The sequence below is a fragment of the Engraulis encrasicolus genome, chromosome 15 (assembly GCF_034702125.1).
Source record: "Engraulis encrasicolus isolate BLACKSEA-1 chromosome 15, IST_EnEncr_1.0, whole genome shotgun sequence".
Taxonomy (NCBI): Eukaryota; Metazoa; Chordata; class Actinopteri; order Clupeiformes; family Engraulidae; genus Engraulis; species Engraulis encrasicolus.
In genome coordinates, this window is record NC_085871.1 from 40,270,899 (window position 1) to 40,278,398 (window position 7,500).

Sequence of the window (7,500 nt, forward strand, 5' to 3'; positions counted from 1 at the left end):
GAGAGAGAGAGAGAGAGAGAGAAGGGGGTGAAACACTTAAATAGCACCAGGGACTTAATGCACTATTCCCTCTCAGCTCTCGTCTCGCCTTGCTCACACTTTAGACGGCACGGTGTGTGTATGTGTGTGTGTGCGTGCGTGTGTGTGTGTGCGCATGTGTGAGTGTGTGTGTGTGTTTGTGTGCATGCGTACATGCGTGCATGCGTGCGTGCCTGCGAACGCACCAATTTACAGTCACCTAGCAGAAATCTGAAAGCCCCACTCATCCTCTCACGAAAGAAACTTTCAGGCGCTTTCAGGAGACTTTTCCACCTACAGTAGCAACCCAGACAGAGGAACCCCCTTCTCCTAAAATCAATTTCCTACTGCGGAACAGTATCTCTCTCAGTATCTCTACAGTATTCATGGTAATACAATAGAGTGACATATATCGACCAGACCACTGCGAATGAAGAAGAGCTCCTGTCCAAAAAAACACCACCAACAACAACAACAGAAACGGCCAACTTGTAAAAGGGAGGTCAGTTGCGCTCTAACCTTGCACTTCCAGTGCAGGGCGGTAGATCATGGAAAGCAAACTGGTCCACTTCACAGAAAGCCTAGGCCAGGGATGACTGGAGCACTCAGATACTTTTCAGTTATTTTATTGTGGTGCAAACATACTGACTGACATTTTCGACACAGTGTGCGTCTTCTTCAGAGTCAGAACCCTCTGAAGTGGACCAGTTTGCTTTCAAAAGAGACTTTAGTAACACTTTATTTTAGGGATACATCTATTAGCACTAATACATACAATGTTAATGCTTGCATAAGTAACTTGTAAGGCATGTACTAAGCAAACGCTAAGGCCTACTAGGTCCTTACTAAGGTTAAATTGGTAATAAATCCCTTATTGTGCATGAACAAGACATTTGTGAATACATGCCTAACAAATGTTTGATTTTGCTTTGTACATGCCTTACAAGTTACTTATACAGGCACATTGTATGTATTAGTGCTCATAGATGTATCCCTACACCCTTAAAAGAGATTGGTTAAAAAAGTGACTAATCTCGTTGGTTGAGGCAATATTGGTCAAATTAACTGTGACATCGGTAACTATTAAACAAACAAATTGGTTATCTAACAACTAATATCATTGGTTAAGAACAAATTGGTTGATTTAACAAAGATATTGGTTAACTTTAATAACAGATTGGTTGAAAAATGACTAATATCATTGGTTAAGCAAATGTTAACTAAGAGATTGGTAACTGACGCAGGTCTGACGCTCAACGTCAAGTACGTAACTCTGCTTCTCAATTTTCTGACAAAGCCGCCATCTTGGTGCTGCAGGAAAGCCGTTTGAGATATTGGTGGAATTCAAACACTTTGTGAGGTAAGTTCGTTTATTTTCAATGTTTCGTTAATAATTTCAAGACAATGCCAAATATACAGTGAATAACGAAACAGTTTCTTGTTCAGGATGGTAATTTGCAATGAATTTGTCTTCAGACCATACCTCCGCTAACAGGCCACTATTACCGGTATAACTACCGGTATGCTAACTTAGCCCTAGGTTGTTTTCACAACTTTGTTGGAAAGTTTGTGTTTTGTTAGAAACAAACTCTACGAAATTTACAATATAGATTTGCTCCGAAAGAGCTATAAAACTTGTCCAGTGGTGCCAAAACACCCATGTCAGAGTCAAGACCTAGCTAAATGTCCGCTAGCAACATAGCTATCAGTGGTTTCTAGAGGAGGGCCGAAAGGAGTGCTTCCCCGCCGGCCAGAGATTGTTTGCGCCGGCCTCTTCACCTGAAAGAGCTAGCGCTGCATGATGAGGTGGTTCGCTAGCAACAATTAGCTATAGTCTAACGGTTAAATCATGTTGCCTTTGTTGAGGGATGTTTGAAATAGGCCGATGTATTCATAACTGAATATTGGTTTCTTGTTAGAAACGAACACATTTTGGATATAATTTTGTTCTGAAGTTACAACATGCCAAGTTAGTGTTGTAAGACTGTTGGCGCCAAAGTTAAGAGCTAGCTAAATGTCCGCTAGCAACATTAGAGCTAGCCAAACTGAATAATGAATCTCTTGTCCGCTAGCAACATTAGCTAGCTAAAGTCTTTTTTTTTTTTTGTTAGAAACGAACTCCCTTTGAGTATAATTATGCTCTGAAGATATCCAGTTAATGTACTTGAGCCAAAGTAAAACACAAATACCAGAGAGAAGAGCTAGCTAGAAGTTCGTTAGCAACATCAGCTTATCTTTTAGCTGACTCAGAAGCTTGAAGTAGCCACAACTTATGCCTGATTTTTATTGTTAGAAACGAACTCATTTTGACTATACATTTGCTCTGAAGTATGTTTTAACACATGTGCCTTTCCCTGTTCGTTGTGTAAAGGAAGTGAGTAAGTAAACTGATTCTGAACTTGTTATTGTGCACACAGTGTGCTGTTTTGTCCCATTCTGTTACTGCCAACTCTGTGGGCTGTTCTCTCTGTTCAGGGAGAAACCACTGTCAGCCATCAGATCGTGTTCTTTTCAATAAATAGGCATTACCTATTTGACAGATTTCTCCTGAAATAATGAGCCCAGAAACACCCAGATGTGTAGAGTGCTTAATTTTTGGCTTGATCAAAGATGCTTAATTTGTATGGTTACTGCAATAAATATTTAGATCTCTTTGCCCATCCTTTTTGGATCTACTAGTAGGCCTAGTGCTTTTAGAGGTCTTAACAAGTGGGCTATGCATCAGATTTCATTTCAAGTGATGGGTAAAATATCCAGAAAGATATATAATCTGTTCTTTTTGCCCTCTAGTTTAGCACACTGAATTCTTTGAGCCATCTGGTGTCAATCCGTGTGGGAAAATGATCAATGAAAACAATTTAAGAAATGCATCTTATAGATGTTTCATATTGTAGGCCTATTCAGCCTATTGTGTCATGGTGGTGTTATCATTTTTCAAACTTTATTTTTGTGTAATAATTAGGCATATTGATACATAATCATGTTCATGTTCTGTGCTGTCTTGCTTTGCAGATGACAGAATATTGCTGAAGGATCCTACATGGAAGCTGGCTGATTACACGGAGTGATTCCTCTGGTGTGGTGTACCTCAGAGAAATAAACACTGTTGCAAGAGGTGAGTTTATAAAGTCACACAAAACCTATCCATGTATTTTTTAAAAGTCAAAGTTCTAACTTGCTCTGTATTTCATGCTGTCAATATGAGATGCATACTAATGTTGTGTGTTATTATTGCAGCTGAGAAGATGGCCAAGATATCCTTATTGCTGGATGGTAGCTCTGGTCGTAGTGGACCATATCTGCAAATGCTTCTGAACATTGACAGAATTTCTAAAGGTTAGCAACCATTCACAAATTTACACCACATGTATGTGTGTTTCAAATGTCTTAACAGTTTGAAGCACACACTGTTAATCAGAGATGCGTCCTGATCATGCCGTGTGTTATTTTGAGAGGATAGTTAAGGAATAATGGCAGCTGCCTGGTTACAGTACATTGATCCCCTTTGTAGCACCATGTCTAAAATGCTGAGAAAAATCAGTTTGTAAATGTAAGCATTTTTTTATAACTCTGCACCAAATGTGTGTTTCAAATGTCTACTATCTAATAGTCTGAATAACACACTCATACATGACATGACCAATATGTTATGTGCTCGGAGCGGCAGTTTACAAACGCACCCTTAGTGCCTTCTGCTGTTAGGCCAATGGCACTGAGCCCACCGTTTCATTGATTGGAGTATTTGGGTTACATTTTGTCAATTTGTTGTATTTTCCAGGATCGTTGAGGACTCCTCCTCTATGCGTGACATCTTAGATTAGATTTAGATTTAGATTTAATTTCAAGTGATGAGTAAAATATCCAGAAAGATACATAATCTGCTCTTTTTGCCCTCCAGTTTAGCACACTGAATTCTTTGAGCCATCTGTTGTCAATCCGTCTGGGAAAATGATCAATGATATAAAACAAACAAACAAAAAAAACATTTTACATGTATACAGACATGTATCTTTTAGATGTTTCATACTCTAGGCCTATTCATCATCATATTGTGTCGTGGTGGTGACGGTGTTATCATTTTTCATTATTTTCTTGTAATAATTAGGCCTATAAATGCATAATCATGTTCATGTTTTGTGCTGTCATGCTTTGCAGATGACTGAGAATATTACTGAAGGATCCTACATGGAAGCTGTCTGATTACACTGAGTGATTCCTCTGGTGTGGTGTACCTCAGAGAAAATAAACACTGTTGCAAGAGGTGAGTTTAAGTTCATGAATTCACACAAAACCAATCCATGTCAGGGCTTTTTCTTAACGGGGAAATAGGGGCGCTCCACCCTCATACCTCCGTGGGTGCACCCTCATACTTTTATTTTTATATATACATATTTGAGCACCCCAAGTAAATTTCTCATTCACGGGGGACGGGGGGGGGGGGGGGGGGTTGGGGGACGGACTCCTCCCTTCACCCCGAAACCTGCCATGATGCTCCCTCATGCCAAAAAATCCTACAAAAAGACCTGCATGTATTTTTATAAAAGTCAAAGTGCTAAACATGCTATGTATTTCATGCTGTCAATATGAGATGCAAATTAATGTGTGTTGTGTGTTAATGTTGTGTGCAGCTCAGAAGATATCCTTATTGCTGGATGGTTGCTCTCTGGTCGTACTTGAGCCCCCTGGACCATGTCTGCAAATGCTTCTGAACATTGACAGAATTTCTAAAGGTTAGCAACCATTCACAAATGTACACCACATGTATGTGTGTTTCAAATGTCTTAACAGTTTGAACCACACACTGTTAATCAGAGATGCATCCTGTTCATCTTGTGTGTTATTTCTAGAGGATAGGTCGCCAGCGACCCTATTCACTTGCTGAAAATGCTTAAATACATCATAACAACATTGCTATGACATTACATAGAGCCATAACGCTGCACTACAGGGTTAAGGATGGCAGCTGCCTGGTTACAGTACATTGATCCCCTTTGTAGCACCATGTCTAAAAATACTGGGGAAAAAAAACAGTTTCTAAATATACCGGTAAGCAAATTTTAATAAATCTGCACCAAATGTGTGTTTCAAATGTCTACTATCTAACAGTCTGAATAACACACTCGTACACAGTGGTGGACAAAGTAAAAGTACTTTTGTGGTGTAATTACAACAGTAGCACATGATATTACATAGCTGTTAAACCGTTTGCTCCAGTATACCTACCTATTGAGATAGACTGTGTTATTACTGAAAAACAATAAAAACCTAACAAGAACCCACCACAAACTCAATCCAACCTGTGCAGAATCAGCTCGTCGTAAGACAAGTACATTGGTCTACTTTTTACTCAGATAAGTTACCTGTGTTGGAAAGAAACTGTTTTTTTTTTGTTTTTTTTTAACTTTTACTTTTACTTTGTCCACCACTGCTCATACATGACATTACCAATTGTTGTGTGCTCAGAGCGGCAGTTTACAAACGCACCCTTGGTGCCTTCTGCTGTTAGGCCTATGACACTGAGCCCACCGTTTCATTGAGTGGAGTATTTGGGTTACGTTTTCTCAATTTGTTGTATTTTTCAGGATCGCTGAGGACTCCCCCTCCATGCGTGACATCTTTGAGAAATTTCCACGCTTTCTGGAGATGCCAAGTTTGGTACGTCTGCCAGACATTTTTTTAACCTTTATTTAGAAAGAACAAGTCACGATATAGTTGTGTGCATTGTTGATTTTGGCTATACTTGGTGTTAATTAAGCTTCCTGATACTGCATGATTTATACCGTTCACTCAGTAGAGTAAAGCTTTCTATATAACCTGTTAAAACAGGGCGTTATAAATTTTGTGGTTACCAGAATGGCAATTACTGAGCATTACTAAAGGCCCTATGTTATGTCATAGTAGAGTAGTACTGGCAATTAAGTTTCAATGACTATAACAGCATGTTTCAGATGGTATGGCGTGCATTATGGGGCTAAGCACCATTGATGTATCTCTCTCTCTCTCTTTCTCTCTCTCTCTCAAATCTTAAAAATTCTTTCAGACTGGAATCAACTTTGCATCCCTCGGCACTGACACTGAGAAGGTTTCAAGGACCCCACTACTAGGAGGCGAGAGTTTGACACGGCAGTGTCATCACTGCCATGGATGACAATGTAACCATTCCTGTTGCTGATTGCCTGACTTGCGCAGTGACAAGCTTTTCATGCTCTACTGGGTGTGTAACTTGGCATATCCACCACAGTTTAACTCTGTTTTTGCCTCTTTTGAATATGTGTACGATATAACCATCTCAACCAAAAAGTGGGCCAAGGTACTGGAACATTTCTCACTTCAAGTTGCTCTGTAGTCACTGGACATTTTTTAAAACATCTACGCAAACACCACCACTCCACACCATGTGTATTTTAATTACTTCTGATTCCACTGACATGCAGACTACATCCTATGCAGATTCAGGTAATTTACCTGGTACTGGAGAAACAGCATTGTATGCCATTCTAAGTGATACTTGCCTCCTTGTTTTGCAAAAATGTACTGTTCTTTGAATATAACTTAAAGTAAGATCATGTTGACTCTGAGGTTTTCTCCGGTTGTCAAGCACAACCTTAACGTTTTGTAAGTAAGTAATAGTCACAGGATATGCATGCATTTGTAATTTGAATTTTCGTCGAAAACGGCTCACCAAGCATAAAATGTTACCTCTGCTTTTGATTTTTCTTTTTTTTTAAATGTCCCTTAATACCAGCCTGTCTTTTTGTTGTGTCCACACAACTTTACCATCATCAGTGTTGGGAAGGAACAGATTGCTGTAAGTTACTGTATCCCCATCCTTTCAGATCAGTGCTTTAAAGCCTTTTGAAATTAAATTGTTAATAAACTTTGTGAAAACAAACTCAAATGGTTGTTGGTTATGATTGATATAGCTTTGAAACTGTTAATTTGGAGTGAAGTAATTGCAGTGTCCATCTAACCAAGCAAATCGGTTAAAATTTTAACCAATATCTGTGTCGGACACATATTAATCGAACAAATTGGTCAAAACAACCATTGGGGGATTGGTACATTTTTGACTTATAAAGATTGGTTAAACATAACCAATCTATTGGTCAAAACAACCGATTTGGAATTGGTTAGTTTTTTAACCGATCTAGATTGGTTGAAATTTTAACTAAAGTCTAATCGGTTATTTTGACCAATATTTTTCTCGGACACATATTAATCGAACAGATCGGTTAAAAACTACTAATTTTTTGTTTATTTTAACCAATCTTTTTTAAGAGTGTAAGATAAAGTGTTACCGAGACTTTTCCACCTATAGTAACAACCCACACAGAGGAACCCCCTTTTCCTAAAATCAATGTACTACTGCAGAACAGCACACTATCTCTCTGCCACAGTATTCATGGTAATACAATAGAGTGAGATATATCGACCAGACCACTGCTAATAAAGAAGATCCCATCCTGTCTACAAAAAACCCCC

General features: G+C 38.9%; 1 protein-coding gene and 1 long non-coding RNA gene across 3 annotated transcripts in view; one reads left to right on the forward strand and one right to left on the reverse strand.

The window, feature by feature from the left end:
- Positions 1 to 7,500, reverse strand: part of anks1b (ankyrin repeat and sterile alpha motif domain containing 1B) — a 354,285-nt gene that overhangs the window by 136,860 nt on the left and 209,925 nt on the right. The window lies entirely within an intron of this gene.
- Positions 1,110 to 6,916, forward strand: LOC134464063 (uncharacterized). Its single transcript, XR_010037832.1, has 7 exons — positions 1,110 to 1,378; positions 3,031 to 3,133; positions 3,256 to 3,354; positions 4,174 to 4,279; positions 4,647 to 4,748; positions 5,601 to 5,673; positions 6,059 to 6,916. It is a non-coding gene; the product is annotated as an uncharacterized LOC134464063 (long non-coding RNA).